Source organism: Rousettus aegyptiacus, unplaced genomic scaffold (genome assembly GCF_014176215.1).
Source record: "Rousettus aegyptiacus isolate mRouAeg1 unplaced genomic scaffold, mRouAeg1.p scaffold_m13_p_3, whole genome shotgun sequence".
In the NCBI taxonomy this organism is placed as follows: domain Eukaryota; kingdom Metazoa; phylum Chordata; class Mammalia; order Chiroptera; family Pteropodidae; genus Rousettus; species Rousettus aegyptiacus.
In genome coordinates, this window is record NW_023416306.1 from 61,066,283 (window position 1) to 61,086,079 (window position 19,797).

Sequence of the window (19,797 nt, forward strand, 5' to 3'; positions counted from 1 at the left end):
TCATGTTGCTTAGCTCACTTGCCTCATCTCGTGCCGCTCCCCCATCCTTATGCTCTTTGTTGCTGTCACTCTGTGATACTTGCAGTTCTACAGCTCTGGCATCTACTTCCCTTTGTATGTGCTGTTCCCTTTCCCCCAATTCTTTGCCGGGAAAACTTCCATTCAAACTTGTCATTTCCTCTAGTTATCATTCCCTCCCCCCTTCCCCACCCTTAGTCAGGTACACTCGTTTGTGCTCACAATATTTATGGATTTGGACAGTCTCCCCTAGACCTTTACTACTCCAAGTGTTGCAAGTGCAGAATCTCGAGGCTCACCTCAGACCTACTGAATCAGAATTTTCATTTCGACAAGATCCCCAGATGATTCCTATGCTCATGAAAATGTGAGAAATTTTCGCTAATGGGTAAACTTCTAAGGTGTCTCAGTATGCGAAACTGTCGTTTCTGAATCCCTAGTAACTTCTGTGGTGTCTTGCATGTCCAAGGGGCTGAGTTTGGTACCGTGCCTTTACTTGAACCTAACCTGGCCTCTCGGATTGGTTTAGCTCCCTCCGGACAAAAGGTTAGAGCCAGAAACTGTTTTCAAGAGAAGCCTTATAGAACTCCAGTCACAATGTTTTGCAGGGCCCCACATGACAAGGTGTGGGGCAAACCAGAGAGAGGAATGTTCTCCACATTTCTCCTATGGGATCCAGCACTGCTGGATCATGGAGCCCTTGGGAGCCTTGGAGGTCCACATTCTCACGTTGGTGCCATGCTCAGGTGAAGCTTTCTGAGTATTGGCAAACTTAATGAGGGGGAATCTGTTGTGAACAACTGAAACGGGGTGGGAACACATTTTTGGAAATCCAAGTAATACTTTAGGAGTAACTACAGGAGTCAATGGTCCTGCAGAAGCAAATGGGAGCAAGATAGGGTGATAGGCAGAATAATGACCCCCAAGATACATCCATGTCCTAATCCCAGAATCTGTGAATGTTACCTCATATGGCAAAAAGGACTGGCAAATGTTATTAAGTTAACGCTCTTGAGGTGGGGAGAGTATCTTGCAATATTCAAATATCCATGTGAGTTTGATGGGATGCAGGAGGAATCGGAGTCGGAGGAGTAAGAGAAATGACAACAGAAGCAATAGTTGGCATGATGTAAGAAGGGGCCATGAGCTGAGAAAGGAGGGCAGCCTCCAATAACTAGAGAAAGTAAGGAAATAGAGTTTCCTTTACAGCTTCTTGAAGGCATCAGCCCTGCTGGCACTATGATTTTAACTCAGTGAGACCAGTGTCAGACTTCTATCCTACAAAACTGTAAGAAAATAACTGCATGTTGTTTTATGCTTCCAAATTTGTGGTAATTTGTCACAGCAACACTGGAAAACTAGTACAAGTAGGAAATCTAAGTTTCTCATATTAATGTGAATCCATCTGTTTGCACAAGCTGGGACATGGGATAAAGTCTGGTTCACTCATGGTGAAGTCCCACGGTCCAGAACTGCCAGAAATTGTGTTTATTTCCAGCTATTTGGCTCTTGGAAAACTCTAGAAAGAAACATACCCCCTTGGGAGTGGGGTGAAAGATCAAGGGGTTGGTTTTATCTCGATTTCAAAAGATTCAGCATTTTTCAAGCAGATTTACTACTTCGTACAAGACTGTTCTCCCAAAGGCATCTTCCTAGCCTAAAACCTCAAGTAATTCTTGAGAGCCAAAGCTTCCAGAGTGCAACAATGAACTTGTCATTCTGTGTTGATGAATTGACTGCTGGGAGCTCTGGAGGCTTGGTGGGGAAAGCCAGTCATCACAACCATGTAGAGAAAGTCCCTGGGGCCATCGATGCAGAAAATCAGTAGTTTCTATTAATAAATCAATCCCTTCCCAGAAGAACTTCAGTTTATTATTATTATTATTATTATTATTATTATTATTATTATTACTATTGGTTTATGGGGAAACCTTAAAGAGTAAGGGGGGGAGGGGCATATCAGATCTGTCTAGACCATGAAATCCACCTGACATTATGATTCTTATGAACTATTTGAGCTATTCCCTTTGAAAAGCCTCATTAAAAGTGGAGTTCTCGGCAGCTTTGAATTTCACATAGCATCAAGCCTCCCTTTGGAGAACTAACAATGGTATAGATGCTGGAGAATCTCAAATGCTAAACAATTTCCTTGGTGTCCACAGCGAAAATCTACTTTCTCAAGATCACTGCAAATCGCATTACTTTAGTTACGGGTAACTGATTCTGAGCCTCTTGGAAGAGGTTTCTCTGGAGTTTCCAATCCTAGAAACAAGGGGCTGAGACTGCACAATTCTGCCTCTGAAGGAGGCTGCCCACCTTACCTACTTGGGGCAGCATTCTCAGTCTAAGGGCAGCCAGGAGGAGAGGGGAGATGGGCTCTGGTCAGGGTCTACGACAGCCACGAAGAGAGGCCGACCCATCAATTCAGGAGAAATTATAGCTTAATTCCCTCCCCCTTACCCCTGCACCCTCCCCACCAGGAAGCTATGGCAAGGGTTAATTAATTTCCTAACCAGCAGTTTCCTGGGAGAGTTTGCGCTGGTTTATAGCTATGTGAACCCACAAAACTCCCCCCATGAGGCCTGGTGAAGGAGGCAAAATGAGCTTGTTGATTCTGGTATCTTTGTTTCCGTATCTCTGAAGGTGCCCCAGGTAACACACTGACTGTGCTTAGAAGGGGCAGCAGCCAGGGCAGTCTTCAGAAAAACTGCAAAATAGACTAGATTTGCCTCTGGCTTCTCAAGGTAACCCTTTTTAGGTTCACTTTTTAAATATACATACATATCCTTCCACCCCTCTCAGCTCTTTGTCCTACCAAATTAATCTAGAGGCAACGTCATGTAATATTTGAAAATTTTTAATTACCTATTATATTTGTTTGATAAATACATAATGTCTACTCTGTGCCAGAGACTGAAAAGAAGAGGTTTAATAAGAGAAGTAACATTTACTAAGCATCTACTATATGCCACACATTGTGTTCATTTATACTCACAACTCCGTGAAGTAGATTTCTGTACCCATTTTATAGATGAGATAAGTGAGTCTTAGTGTTTTCATATTTTAAAAGGAATGATAAAAATAATATCTACTATACAAGATCAATAAGGATTAAATAAGAAAGTGCTTATGCATTGTTTAGTATAGTACTAGGTACATCATAAGTTCTCAAAAAGTATTAACTATACATGATACATTTTCCATTCTATTCTTAAGGAACTTACTCTGTGATAATTTCCTCACCAACATATTTTCCCTTTTCTAAAATTTCAATATTTATAATTTTAACATTTATAATATTAAATATTGAATACTGTTTCTCTAATCACAAAAATCACAGATTGAGTGGTCTTGAGTCACTCAAGTTTATAAAACTGGCCAATCAAGCTGTAATCCCCACGTTTTCTAGACCACATTTCTTGGGAAAACTAGACCTTTGGATCTCTTACTTCTATTCGTAAAAATATCTATTATTGCTTTTAGTTTATAAAAATCATTGATATTCCCCTTAGTAAGTATATAGTTCTTATAATTATTGTTTTAGCAGAAAGAAAATTATCTCAAAGGGTTTTTGTAGAATCACAACTTCAAGATCCTGACTCACTTTTTCCTATAAGGTTTTGAGTTCATAAATGGCGCCTTCCCTTGCCAGAGTGGTTTATGGGGACAGAATTAAGTACATTACAAAAGGTGAGTTCCTGAGACAGAGGAGAGGTGCAACTGGAGAGCATTCTGGTAGTATATGGTGAAACTAAGAGAGCATATATGCCATGACTAAGTAATCCCATTCTTTAGTCAGTATTTCAGAGAATTTCTCACGCAGATTTATTAGGGGCTACTATGAGAATGTTTATGGCGGCCTCCATGAGTCAGTACAGAGTTGGGGGTAAATTGTCATCCATTTAGAGGGGAATGAACAAATATAATGTGGTGGGGATGCCCCCTAAGTAATACTGTACAGCAAGTTGAAGTAATAAATTTGATTTAATTTCAGCAATGTGGATGGGTCATAAAAATCTGGAGTGAAAAAAGAAAGAGTAAGGTTTATAACATAAAACCATTTGTGTAATTTGAAAACATCTACGTACACACACACACACACACACACACACACACACACACACACACCTTACCTTAAAAGGATACAAACATATTTATAGATATTGCTCAAACATATTAGAAAGGCCTGGCATGGACCAATGAAGATAATATGCTATGCACAGGTATGATGAACTCAGTTTTCCACAGCTCAAGGTCCAAACAAACTAAGCAAAATAAAAGAGAGATGCAGATCACTTGCATAAATGATTCAGAAAAGCATAAATCATTCAAACTTAGAACGATCAAAGTTTCATGGAAGTCATGGCATTCTAGCTGCTAGAAAACAGGACTTAGGTGGGTCAACGTGGGAAAGGTCTTTAAAGGTAGAGGTAATTGTGTAAGCAAAAGCTTTGAAAGAAGAAGGCAGAAGTCATTTTAGGAAAGGACTCATTGTGCACAGTAAGAGGGTTGAAATGGAGTGGCTGAGAAATCAAGAACATGTACAAAAGCTGAGGAGAGGAAGGGAAGGTCTTCAAAGCTCCACTAAAGATAGTGTTTCGAAGACAATGGGCAGCCAGTGAATGTTTTTAATTGGAGAAGAGATATGTATTTTAAAAGATATTGTGAGAGCAAAGTTAAAGGTAGATAGAGAGGGAAGAGACTACAGTCAGAGAGACCCATTCTTGCATAAATCCAGAATCATTTACATCACAGTCACATAGACATTTATTAGGAATGCAGATCCCTAGACCCTCCTCCAGTTCACTGTTTCAGAAGGAATCTAGGTAGCACCCTGGAATCTACATTTCTCAACTAATCCCACATAACTAGTCCCTTGGCTCCGTGGAGATAGAGCACTATGTCATTTTCAACCATGGCTGCATGTTAGAATGAGTTGGAGAGATTTTTAAATTCTTGGTATCTGTGCTGCTCATCAGACCAATTAAATAGAAAACTCTGGGGGTAGGGTCTGGCTGTCAGTATTTTTTAAAGCACTACAAGTAATTCCAACACTCAGTCAAGGCTAAGAATCACTGCACTCCAACAAAGCTTTAGAAAATTCAGAAGCCAGCAAGACTTCCCCTCATTTCATCTTCATTTAATCTCCAGTTAATTTCATTCTCTACTTAATTGGATCAAAGCCTCAGGCTCTAAATCACTTATATTAAAAATATAAATTACCCAACCTTTTACTTCAAGACCCCACCCACCCACCCCTAGGCACACAGTATAGTGCTTTTCTATCCCTGGTCTTTAGCAATTGACATTTGATTATCATAAAAGGACTAAAGTTAGAATTAAATAAAAATAGCAAGATCCTGCCTCTGATTCGCTCTGATGAAAAGCAACAATGACAGGTGGTAGAACATGCCACCTACTTTGTATATTAAGTACATCTTGAAATCATATACATTTAAGACTCAAATATGTACAGATATTAAATGCATATATCAATTAAAGTGACAGGAATGGGTTTGAAATAAAGAAAGCAACAAACTAGATTTGTAGCCTCAAGCAGCACTAAGACACATACATCATACCTTGGAATTATATTATTTATTAGTCAGTGAACAGACTTCTGGTTTAAAATGGTGCCTTGCTAGAGTTTCCTGGTGTATCCTTCCCAGCTTTCCACTAAAATATCTATGTGAATACATAAAAAAATAAAAATAAAGAAAAAAAGGAAAAAGAAAACTTGAAAAAGTATACCACCCAAAACAAAACTGTCAACTCAGTGCCAGAATCTGAGAAGATTTTCCATTAAATACAAGGAAATATAATGTATTTTTAAAAACCTAGTTGGCATCTCCCAATGAAATACAGTCAATTTTTTAATGTAGAAACAAATATCTATTAAACTATGTTCTAAAATTAATGCTGGATGCTGAAACTGATAAAAAATGTAACTTATTTAGAGATGATAAATATTTAAAATATTGATAAAGAAAAATTTAAAACTCAATAGAGAAACATACAAAAATAACTGAATAATTAGAGACACAACATTCTTGAATAAGAATACTGTGTTGCCTCTGAAAGTAATCTATAAATTCAATGATTTTCACATCAAAGACCCAATGGAGTTCTGTTTTGTTTTGTTTTTTTTCTTGTTTTGTTCTGGAAAATGGCTAATCAAATGAGAAGTACAAATAAAATATTGATGAGGAAGGCACCATTCTTTGGAGATTTAACTTCATGTAGCTTTAGCTGCCATTCTGGATTCTGTGAGTCTCTACATCCCCTCTCAAGATTTCTGTACACACGAGCTCACATTCTCATGCCAACTCCTTACCTTTCTCAAAGAATCCCAATCTAATTTGCACACCGTTGTTCATAGCAGCATTATTCACGGTGGCCAGGACATGGAAGCAACCAAAGTGTCCTATGAAGGATAATTGGATAAAGAAGCTGTGGTACATATATATATATATATACACAATGGAATTTTACTCAGTCATGAAAAGAGATGAAATACTGTCATTCGTGACAACATGGATAGACCTTGAAATAATCGTGCTAAGCAAAATAAGCCAGATAGAAAAAGTTGAAAACCACATGATATCACTTACACGTGGGATATAAACCCAAAAGCAACAAAGAATAGGAGAAACAAGCAGAGACTCAAGAAATGGACAATAGACTAGTGGTTACTGGAGTGTGGGGGGAGGTGGGTAGGGAGAAAGGGGAAGGTAGATGGGTAAAAAGGGTCAAATATGTGGTGACAGAAAGAAATCTAACTACAGGTGGTGAACACACAATGCAGTATATATATATATGCCTTACTGTTGAATTGTACACCTGAAACTTACCAGATTTTGTTAAGCACTGTCACCACAAAAAAAAAGAAAGAAAGAAAGAAAGAAAGAAAAATAATCCCTGATCTAAATCTCCATACACCCCCCCCTCTTTCTTTTTTCATGCCAACTTAGTTTCTTTGCTTCCCTTTCCCCAAGATTTCAGACAAAATATTTACATGTTTAACAAAATTTATTGAAAGTTTAGAGTAAGGAGAAATGTATTAACAATATCAAATTGAATATTGGATAGTTTTGTCCTAAAAACTTCTTGTACACTCTACCACCGGGCATAAATATTTAACACTATTTCCCTGCAGGCTTCAGCCCCCTGCTACGTCATCTAACCCCTCCCTTCTCTCACAGTATTTCTTTTCACCTCCTGTGTCTCCACTTCTCTTCTCTAACTCCTCGAATTTCTGTCTTATTTCTAATTATAAAAATGCATAAAAGTTAAACAGAGAGAACACCTAGGTCAAAAAAAGAAAACATTGACACTCCAGGACCCTTCTCAAAAATACACACGTGTGTGTGCGCGTGCACACACAAACATATTTTCCCATCATAATCACCACTCCATCTTCTAAAAACAACCAATATTCTAATTATTGATGATGTCTTTACTTTTTAAATTAATTAGTAATCATGTCCTTGTTTTTCTTTATAGTTTTACTACCTAAACATACATCCCTAAACCATATAATTTAGTTTCCTTTGACCTATTTCTACATGGACTAATACTATATATGTTCTTTGTGCCTCATTTTTCTTGCCTAATACATGTTGGTAAGATTTATCTGTCTGAAGCATGTAGCTTTAACATGTATATGTTCACAACTGTATAGTTTTCCATATCACAATTTATTGATCTAGTCTATGACTATCTGATTGACAATGATTTTAGTTGTTTCTAGTTTGGGGAAATGATAAATAGGGCTTTAATAAACATTATTGTATATATATTTATATCTATAAAACTATGCATTTTCCTAGAAATGAAAAATATACCTCTGGGTCACTAGGAACTTTCTCAAAATGTTTGAACAGTCCTACCAGTGAGTTATAAGAATTCCTAATATTCCACATTCTTAAAAAAATTTGATGGTAAAAACATCTGATTGGTGTGTTTTTATTGATGTTTTCATTTAGATATATCTAATTACTAATTAGGTTTTAGAAAATTTTATGTTGATTAACCATTTGGATGTTTTCTTTTGTGAAATGTTCAAATCTTTGGTCATATTATATAGTAGTTGTTTGCCTTTTTTCTTCTCTCTCTCTCTCTCTCTCTCTCTACATATGTGTGTGTGTGTGTGTAGATGAATATATGTACAAATATAATGAATATTGATATTTTATCAATTATCTGCGTGGTAAAAATTTTCTACTTTTCTCTCCTTTTATTGTGTATTTTGGCAGCACTCCACTGAGTTTCACTGTTTTGAAATAGTGAGTTACACCCTTGGTTTATAATCTAAGTGAATCCTTAAGATATTCTCCTAAGCAAAATCAATTTCCACTTAAAATGATATATTTTTTTATTATTTTTAATGAATAAAATAATTTGCCATACATTTTCAATTTTCTTCTCCATGCATATCTTATATAAAGTTGAAATTATCTCTTATATTCTAGTATTTTCCAGCATTGCATCTCCAAGGCATCACATCATAAATAGTTTTCCATCATTTTTAATGACTACAGAATATTCCATGGTACAAATGTAACATAGTTGACACAGCTGTTCTTCTAATGTTGGACATGTAATTAGATTCTTCATATGTTGTGTGAGGGGGTGATGTTTTTGTTGTTGTTGTTGTTGTTGTTATAATAAATTACACTGGAGTGAAGATTTTCTACAGGTGCATTTCTGTATGACCTATATGAGAAAGTCCCAGAAATAGAACTTTTGGATCAAAGTATATGAGTATTTTTAAGACCCTTGAGATATAGAAGATTTCTACATTACTTTCCTAAGGATTAGCTGGATCAATTTACATTCCACAATAAGAGAAAGGGCCCCCTCTCAAGTTTGTATGTTTTCCCTAGATAGGCACTTTTGGGCCATTTCTGGCATGAAGGTTTCCAAAATCAGTTTAATTCTGTTAACTGGGGTTATTATCCATATCAGTTAACACCAATCTTTGTCAATCAGGGCCTTGCTCAACCACAGAACAAACACAGACAGAACTGGTTCAAAGACACCAGTATCATTTATAAGGTCAAGTCTGAGATTGCTCATGAATGCAAATGTGAAAAAAGGAAAAGTACTTGAAACACTAACCCTGACCTCACTGTCCTCCCCTGCAAATCTTTACTGTACGAAGACCAGAGGGCTACTACCTCTCAAGGAACAAAATCGCTGATGACTTCCCTGCCACTTGGTTGCATCAACAGGAGTAAAAGAGGTTTACAAAAAACCCACCATTTTCAAAGACAGCTACCTCCAGATGTGTCAGCCCCAGGTAACAAGGCTCCACACCAGATGTGATCCCCTGGGACCTGAGGGGTGGGAGGGCTTGGAGCACACAGCTGCGGATGATGAGGTCATCAGCACAATTTGGGGGAATGGATGAGTTCACTGGGGAAAGAAAAAAAAAACATGTCACTTTTCTTTTTTCTTGTTTGAAGTCACTAAGCTTCAGGGTTCAGGAGGGAATTGTTGCTCTGACTTTATTCTTTGGGAGGCGGGTGGCTGCCTGCCAGAGGCAGCTGCACATGGGGTCATTTACATTGCACTCAGTCTCTGGTTTTAGAAGGAAGCTCTTCCTTTTCTTAGATCATCTGCCTCTTTAGAGTCAGGGCCACTGCCTCACACAGATTGTATTCGCCCTTTAATCTTTTCCCCACCCCTCCCTCTCCCTGACTTACTCTGTGCAGTTTAACAAGCTTCCCAGACAGGTCCAGCAGGCTCATCCCAATAGCTTTGAAAGCCAGCTGGCGGACAAAGGAGGAATTATTTCATACATTCATGGCTGGGTGCAGGAGAGAGGCACTTTGTTGGACACATGGGGTCCCCTTGCCTTGCTCTCTCTCTTTCTTACAGTCTACCCCTAGATGCTAATACCTTGCAGCCTGGACCTTGGCTAGGTCTGACCTCTGAAGCACATTTAAGATTGCTGAACTTTCAACAGGCTCTGGCGAACCTGATGGGGCCCTGTGGGAGCAGTTTCCCAGAAGGAGGAGTAAATTCTCTTTTGTGTATGGGCACATTCTTGAAGTTTCACCAAGGTGATGCTGGGGCTAAAAGGGATGGGGATCTGGTTCTCCAATGTGGGGAAAGTTGCTTTCAGTTAAATGAGGCACCTTTTTTTTCTTTTGGATAGTGCAACAGAAAGAAAGCAGAGAAGAGTGTAACAGAAGGTATCCCAGGCCGGGGACAGAGACGTATGGCCTTTTTTTCCAGCAGAGGAAAGCTCGTTTCTAGCCAACCAATTGCTTATTAACTGCAAAGACTGTTTCAGGTATCGTTTTGTTTACGTATTCTTATATTATAATAATTATTATATTATAATAATCATATATAAATATGACTTTAAGTTATATTCCAAACCAGCTTCTGGCTCTACACATTTCAAACCCCGTTTCTCCTTCTCTACTGCGCACTTATGTCCAGTGCTAAGCACCATATGATGCTTTCATATGAAGAATCAACTTCTTGCCCTGCCTTTTTGTGTCCCGTTGTTGTGCGGGTCAGTGCAGTGGGCTCTAGGTACGTACCTGGAAGCCATGCCTATACCAAGATGGCCAGCAATTTGTAACCATATGTGGAATTGACTTTGATTCTGGTAAATCTATCTCACTAAACCCAAACTAAATGTATCTCCAACTTAACTGCCTTGGATTACTCCAAACCTCATGCAACAGTAGAGGAAATATAACAGCGGGGGAGTTGAAAGGGAGACAACAGTCAACTCATTGGGCTTAAAATACCTTACTTTTGAAAATTTTGCTACAAAAATACAAACGCAAACACCTTGCTAGGCTCCCTCTCAGAGCCTCAAAAGAAACCCAGAAGCTTAAACTTTATGAGCTTCATGGTTAATTGGTCTCTGCCCAGGAATCCTGCCATTGTTCAAGCATTTGGCATTGACTTCAGAGCTTACTTCATGCATGTCTGAATAGTCTTACTCATAGCTTTAAGGGTTGATTGGACTTTTGGAAACAACCAAAGTCTTTTGGACTCAAGTGTCATGGTTCAGGTAATTGGTCAAGCTGTGGAGTCCTGTTATGAGGTAAGAAGTGTGGTGGTTTTCTTCTGCAGCTCATTAACTGTATCTGAGAACGGTTCTCTGAAACAAGGTGTTTGCCCTACAAAATGTGAAATTCAGCCCAGGATTATTTTAAGGTCATTCAATACAGAAATGGCAGATTCCAGTTTGTACCTCCAAGGCCTAACGCAACTCAGGCCATTGTCTGCCTACTTTGAGTGTACGAAGAGTGGAACCCATAACTGGAGTGCCCCTTGGCCATATCCTCCAGACGTTAGGGATTAGCTTATCTGTACAGCTAAAAGCCATCATGAACCCTCTTTGGGGAAGGGTTTTGTTTTGCCCAAACTTCATCCCATGGCTTTAATCCCATTGCATTTGTCATCTTCAGCCTCACTGACCACAGAGAAAGAGAGGCTTCAACCAGCCTGCCAGAGAGGTAAATAGGTTTAAACTTCACCACAGATGGCTTCATCTCTCAGTGCCAAATTTTCATCAACAACTGGTATAGCTAGTGACATGACAAGGAACCACAGTTAAGCCTGGCTCTTGTCCACCTCTCTGATAATGGAGACCAAGAGGGGAATGGAGGGGACAGAAAGAGCTTGACAGTTTGGGGAGGAGGACGGAAAAGGGAAATGAGGGATTGAGGGAGAAAATAGAACTACCATATTATAAACTGGGAGAAGTATCTTAATAGAAAAGAGTGGGAACTTAAGCATATTATTTGTCTGATTTGTTTACTCATTTAATGCCTGCCTCATTCCACAAAGAACTCACACTCTCTTTTATTTTTAATTAGGGCTATCTCAAGGTAAAAATAGTCTTTTTTATTTTCTTCTTTCAATTTAGAGACAGGGGAAAGTAACACTTTAAAATTGTTTATTATTCTAAAATTTTATCCTTTCCCTCTCCCCATGTAGTTGGCCCCTACTTTTACAGTATTCTTGAATTCTTTTTCTCAAAAACATGGCAATTACAGTGAATATGCATTTATCATTGCTGTGAGGCCACGTCTCAGTGGTTGACTAGAATGAGGAGAAAAAAGAGAGAGAGAATCATAAAAAAAAAAGAAAGAAAGAAAGAAAGAAAGAAAAAAGAATAACATAATTTGGCCTGTAATCTTTGGGAAGTTGTTGGAATCCTTTACTAGCAAACCAATTCCACTGCATGGCGTGCGTGTGTGTGTGTGTGCGTGTGTGTGTGTGCGTGTGTGTGTGTGCGTGTGTGTGTGTGTGTGCTTGCGCTAGCGCATGCGTGCGTGTGTATGTGCCACACATCTCTAAGCCTGGGTGAGAACAGAACACTCAGATCTCTATGAATTGCTGAGATATATGAGGCAAAAGAAGTGCTACTAGCAACGGTCATGGTCCAAACGATTATCAAAGAATTGCTCTCCTCATCAGGTTTTGTGCTAAACACACCAGATGAAGAAAGGAAAGGCTGATGACTGCTTGTTTGGCATCTCTTTGTGGTCTGGGACTTTTCTTCCCCTGAGGTGGTTGTTGTTGTTAACCGTGGTTGTGTGAAACCCCTTCTGTGCAGAAACTAGAGCTTCCTCTTTGAAGCCGGAGTGTCTTTTGTTCTTTACCTAAGTTTGTGCCATTTTCGTCAGGAGCATTTGTATTGAAGTCTGGTCAATGCCCGCCACCCAGAATTCAGTGAGGCTGTTTTCCAGGTGGGAAAACACAGCGATGGTGGGGCCGGAGGGCACAATATGGGTTGGGGGCAGAGGAGGTATGGGGAGGAGTTGCCTGTGTATGAAAGTACAAAACAAATTAATATAAAAACTGGCTTGGATTGGTGAGTCAGAGTTCACAGTGCTCCTCTAGGACTCGAATGCTTCAAGAAAGAGTGTTTGAGGACAGCGAATTAGAGGAGAGAAAAGTAAATGGGATATATTACTGGATTACGGAAAAAGAAAATGGAGAGAAGGATAGATATTTACAAAATGTAATTATAATAGAACCTATTTATAACAGGCATCGAGACAAGAAATAGGTTTAGTAAATATTAAAAAGTAGTAATTGTCAGTTTTCCCAAAACACCTATTTCAATTTCATTTTTGAGAATTATCTTTTATTTTTTTAATATAGAAAACAATTCAAATGTGTTAAATACTAAATTTCTAATGCACTGGAGTAGATTTCCACCTCATTCAGAGTTAGATTTTAAGGTTGGCAAATATTGCTTATTAGCAAAAATTGCCTTGAATAGTCTTAAGTCTTCCATTAATTACGCAATCTTGAATAATAATTATTATCCATGCTACAGCTGGAGAATCACTGACCTACAAGGAAAAACAAAACAAGAAAGACTGCGTTGGCACACCGTTTTATCTTTACTGCACTTTCAAGTCTAGCTGCGAATGCGGAAAGAGTGGCAATCTCTATAGTCCTTGACCATGAGGCTTACTTCTATCCCTTTCAGTATGTAGCCTGTTACTTTAATGCATGTTATGATTTTGTTGTTGGGACATTAAGCTAGATAGTGTAGTTCCTTCTTATGGCAGGGAGTTAGTTGCCCCTTATGTCAGGGAGTTGCCTCTAGAGTTGGCCTGTAAATTGGCTCCTAATTCAGTTCTACTGTATATCAAAGCATTTACTTGTTGGCTCAGCCCTACTGTTAATTAATTAGCAGGTGAATGAAGGCAAGAAACTTAAGCTCTGCATTTCCACGTATCTGTGTACTAGATGGCTTCTAAATCCCCTCCAGCACTAACATTCCATGCTGCTACAATTAAAACCCCATCTTTAGCCTGATAGCATCACACTGGGTTTAAACTGTGTGCTATGTTTTAGGTCAGTAGCAGGTTTACCCAAGCAGAAAGAGATAATTAGCATATGGTACAGCCAACTTGGCTCTGTTTTGGAGCCAGTAGCTGCTCCCAATACTGGTTAGACACCTATAATCCTGGATCATGAGGCCCAGTGAGTCACAGGTAAAAATAAGCAAATACATTGTCACTAACCAGAAAAAATATATATCCCAGCTCAAACTCTGGGCGGAAGCACTTCATTGTTCATGTTTGCTGGGATGACATATGGCATGTTCACTTAGCAGATCCATAATGTGATACCCTTTAAATCACTGTTCTTTTAATATTTATTCAACATGTATTTAGTGGAGATGAGCAGAAACTCTTTTTCTAGTGACCAGAGATTATGTTAAGAACAGATTCACATTATTAATTTACTCTCCTCGAATGACTTAGACCTAATATACAAAATAATTCAACAAAATATATTGGGAAGCTAATTCAAAGTTTAAATATAAAGGACTTAAAAATATTTTAAACATAGATGTAGTAAGCTCTTAAAAGCCAAAAATTGTTGGATGTATCTTTTGAACTAGAAATAAAGAAACCCCAGAGGCATCTTACAGGGTAAATCATTGAATTGCATCGACTAGAGAAGCACGTACAGTAGCAGAGAGACAATAAAGTCTTATGCAGTTAAATAGCTGAATGCCTGCTGGATGAAATGTTAGTAAAAAGAATTCACAACACTGCTCCTTCCCAACAACACAGAAACTTGTCAAGTTAAAGATTTCACTAGAAATATGAAGACTGAGTTGCTATCTCTTTTGCCAAATTGTACTTTTGCCTCTTAAAGGGAAGAATCCACAAACATGGCTCTTTAGCTAGTATTTGTCCAATATCAGCACCAATTAATCATTAAAGAAGATTAAGTTTTATGTGAATGCTTGATAACACACACATATATACATACACGCTGTATATCAAAGCATTTACTTTTTGACTCAGCACTACTATTAATTAATTAGCAGGAGAACGAAGGCAAGAAACTTAAGATCTGCTTAAGTGTGTGTGTGTGATTTTGTAACATTAAGACTTAGTCATTTGGAAAATATTGGTGTGTGCGATAATGAACATGACTGGCATTGAAATATTGTGTTCAATACCTTTTAAAAAATCTATTGATTAATTCTGGAATAACCATGTTGACATTGCACTGATGCTGCAAAAACAATGGTGAATAAAGGTGCTGGCATCTTGGCACAAATTATAGCAGCAGCAGCACCAGACTATGCCAGTAGTATTTCTTCCCACCACACACTTAAAGTAAAAACAAATACTTTTTTCATTTAAGGTTATACTTAATGAAGCAATAGAAAGTATTACGTTTATTAAACTTGACCCTTCGGTACACATTTTTTTTTTTAAACACTGTGACAAAATGGGAAGTACACACATAGCACTTCATGATAGTTTACTTCTATGGATGTCTTGGAAAAAAGTACTAGTGGGATTAAGTTACAAGCTGGACTACTCATGTTTTTCATGGAATGCCATTTTTACTTGCAAAAATGACTTACATAAAAACTGACTATTTAGATTTCTGTATTTGGCTGACATTTTCTAGAAAATGGATGAAGTGAGCCTGTCACTTTCAAGAAAAAAGATGACACTATTTGCTGCCAGTGATGACAGGTGAACTTTCAAACAAAACTTAGAATTTTGGTAAACTTGTCACCATGAGCTTTAAACCTTCCTAATACTTACATTCTTCTGATGAGGTCAGCAGTGATATTAATGAATTTTTATTTGTGTTTACTTATAATGTTTTATTGTTATTATATTTATACCATGTTTATGTTGTGATTTGATGTTTTATAACGAAATGTATCTATGGTTCACTCAGTGAATCAATATTTTCCAAATGACTAATACCTAATGTTACAAATTCATGCCTGGTTAAAAGATTCATTCAGAGCACAAGGTAAACCAATAAATTTTCATGTAACAGAATACAAAATTTTATTGATAAATTTCAGATTTCACATTGCATTTAACTTTTTGGAAACTACCACTTGTCAAGTTTTGGTGTAATGTCAAAGAATATCCACAATTACTTTAAAAGGCTATTCAAATATTCCCCTTTTTTCCAACTACATAACTGTGTGAGGCTGGATTTTCTTCATGTGCTTTAACCAAACAACAGATTGCAACAGATTGAATGCAGAAAACAGATATGAGAATCCAACATCTATTAAACCAGGCATAGAGATTTGCAAAACTGTAAAACATTGGCACTCTCTTCCCTAAAATTTTTTTGTGAAAGGAAAATAATGATGACATAGTTATTGTCATACAAATATGTTATTTATGTTAACATGTAATTAGTTTATGGTTTTTAATTAATCTTTTCTAAATTACATATATACATATATATGTGTATGTATATATATATCCTCATAAACAAAAGTTTTTTGGGGATCTTCAAAAATATTCAGGAGAATCATGGAGTCCAAGAGACCAAAATATTTGAGAACTGACTTACACTATTATACTTAACTCATTGTATTTTACTCTTCTTTATGCACCTGTCCCCCTCACTGCACTGAACTCCTTGAGGGTAAACATTGTATCTTATTTAAATCTGTAACTATCCTCAGCACCTAGTTCTTAGTAGATACTAAGTAAACATTCACTGAAGAAATGAATGAATAAATTATTCAACTTTAATGTCTGAAATTTTTCTTCATTCTTCAATGCCAGTTCTGGTCTCACTTACCAAGAAAAATATCAACAATTACAATGTCCAGGTTATGAGAAAAGAAACATAAAGGAGAGATCACACATTCTTTTTTATGTCTGCTTAGATCATCCATGAGATACCCCTCTAGCCTCACCTCTACCACTCCCTGCCTCCTACTTCATGTTTCAGCAGCATCAAACTACTATTAAATCACCTTCCTTATTCTTACCCCACACCCAGAATCTGTCACACACATACACACACTCACAGTTCTAACTCTGAACTTTGAAGATTCAGACCAGTCTAGGGAAGGAGGCATCTCTCTGTTCTTTGAGCTCCCGTAATATCCTATGCATATCTTTTTCATTACACAAGCAACATTTTGCCTACAATTATCTCTTTGTGTGTTTCTCTTCCTTTCTAGACTATCAGCTCACACATTTTTGTATTCTCGGTACCATACTCAGAGTCTGACACTTAACGGGTGCTTAATAAATATAAATTAGACTGAACTGAAATGCTTCCTATACATGATGTTAAAGCTTAGGTAAAAGTCATGCAAGTCTATTCAATTTCATTCACTTTATTGAACATTTTCATGTGCCACCCACTATAGTGGGCATTGGAGATTACAAATAGTTCTATCAAGGAATTTACAATCTAATGGGACAGGGAGATCTATTAACAACAGAATATAAGAAGCTAGCTACATGCACATATTTCTATGAGCCTAGGAGGAGAACATTTTTTCAATAAATATTTAAGACACCTTCTATGTGGCAAGACATTCATGGAAGTGTGTGCTCTCAGTGAATTTAAAAGTTTTGTAAAGGAGACAGGCATTAAACAAATGTCATACAAATAAGTATCTAATTACAAATGGTGAACATGGCCAAGAAGGAAAAATAGTGAAAAGATATTTTTTAGATTAGAAGGAGAGAAGTTCTCTGAAAAGGTATTCCTGAGAAAGTAACTTAAATGTGCCAGAGTGTAGGTGTGTGTAAGAGTTAACCATAGGAGAAGTACTGCAAAAAAGCCTTGCAGGCATTGGGAAGGGTGGCTGATTTGGCTGGGGTAGAAGGCTTGACGCAAAAAGTAGGCATTTGCCCATTTGGCCACGCTGGAAATGTAGAGCGGGCGAGGGCTGCATGAATAGGAGAGGGACTAGTATGGCACAGTATGAAAGATTGAAGAAGCCTAGAGCTAAGTTCTGATACTTCATTTTCCTTTTGTGATATGCAGAACTGCAATTCTGGGTGGTCTGTATTCATCTCACATAAGCCCTCACAAGATAAATGGAGCCTGTTTCCTCAAGTAACTGTTGCTAAGAGAAAACTTTTCTTCAGATGTATTTCTCCATCAGCACTTTCCCCATAGGGCACCTAAAAACTTGATTTATCATAAATGTTTCACCCAGAATACACATACAGGAATACAAATGTGACATACTTAAATGCACTCCTCAGAGAAATTTGCTGGCAGTGATCACAAACCACAAATAAAGAAAAATAGCCCTGCTCTCATTTCCAAAATGAGTAGATAGACCCCTACTCATGCTGATGCCCAGAAGCTGAAACATAACTCAACAAGAGAGTCGTGGCAGCGTGTTAGGAACACCTACCCTGGAGCAGAGACCAACTTCTTCGTAAGGGTTGGCCCTCATATGGGAGAAATACCAGCAAAGCTCCATAGATTTTTTCAGTTTGTTTGTTAGATGCGGGGAGAAAGGAAATGGGGCTAGCCAATCAGCACCATAGGTTCAGTTGGATAACAAAGGTACACTGCCTAAGTTCAAACCCCAGGTCGACCATCCACTGGCTCCATGACCTTGGGTAAGTTATTTAATCTGTCATTCATACTCTCATCTGTAAAATGAAATCGCATCTATTACATAGACTGTTGTGAACATTAAATGAGATACTTAAGTCAATACTCAGCAAACATTCCTTAAATGCCAGCTATCATTATCACAATTGTCCATAACCAATCAACCGACCAAGAGTATGTCCAAGTCTCAGCATGCCAGACCTCAAGACCAGCTTCATGGCCTCCTTTACTCCCATCTGTAACCACTCATTTGACATCTTGAGAACACAGTGTTTGTAATGATTCACTCTGTTTTCAGTCTTCTTGCAGATAACACTTGTTTTATGAAATCCTAGCCAACCAGCCATGCAAAAAAAAAAAAAAAAAAAAAAAAACCACCTTTCCCTCCCTTTTCCTTATTGCTTACAAACATTATATCCTGTAAAAATATGCTAAGAAAGATCTCTCTATTAGAATCTAAAAGACGGTTCTAAAAGTGCCCTCTCTTCACAGAATTTGCTAACTGCTTGAGTTACTGTTCTGAACAGATATTGCAGTTTTGAGAATAGCAGTTGCCCCGATCTGTCACTCACTAACACCCCAGTGTGGAGGGTCCTGAATCCCCATCCAGACCTGAGCATTTCACAAGTCTTAATCTCACATCCAGCAACATCTTGAAACCAAATGCCTGCCATTATCACCCAAAGACTGGGTAAAGCATGAAGTAATCACAGACTTTGATATTTTTCTGACCACAAGCCTCCTCAAAGTCAAATGTATCCATGAGAGAAAAGTGACTCTTTCTTACTTAATCCACAGTGGAACAAGGATCAATAGAAACCACGTTAAGATTGTGCTTGGTAAGAAATAAGAAAGACTTTCAAGAGTATACGTTTGGGTTAAGCATGCCTGAAATATGAAATAACTAAAATAACACCCTTGACCTTTGCATAGGGCCTTTCATAGAAATATCTCAATACCTCAAATGAAAGAAAGTACTTAGAATCTTGAAATACTTTTTTAAATCTGCAGACAGCTTAATTTAAGGGGCCTTGTGAACAGTTCGTTGTCAGAGGTTTCCAGCAAGTGTTATTTCTTCCTGAATTCCAAGAACCAAGTACTCTGAACTTTACATTCACATAGGATGAAAAACCACGGCATTAAAAGAATAAAATGTCTGATGTGGTTTTCTTTGAGGAACAGCCTTAACACCCATATACACACCCAGACCCCATACCTGGTGAGGTGGTAGAGAGGCAGGTGGCCCCTGTGGTTAGGGCTACACTAATATCACATACAAAATGTAAAGCAAATGCTGGCAACTGGAAAAGTAATTTATGACAGTAAACAAATGGCTCTTAAAAAAAAAATCTGTCAGATGATAGAAAGCAGTAACAGAGACAAACATTTGGCTAAATAGTGTTT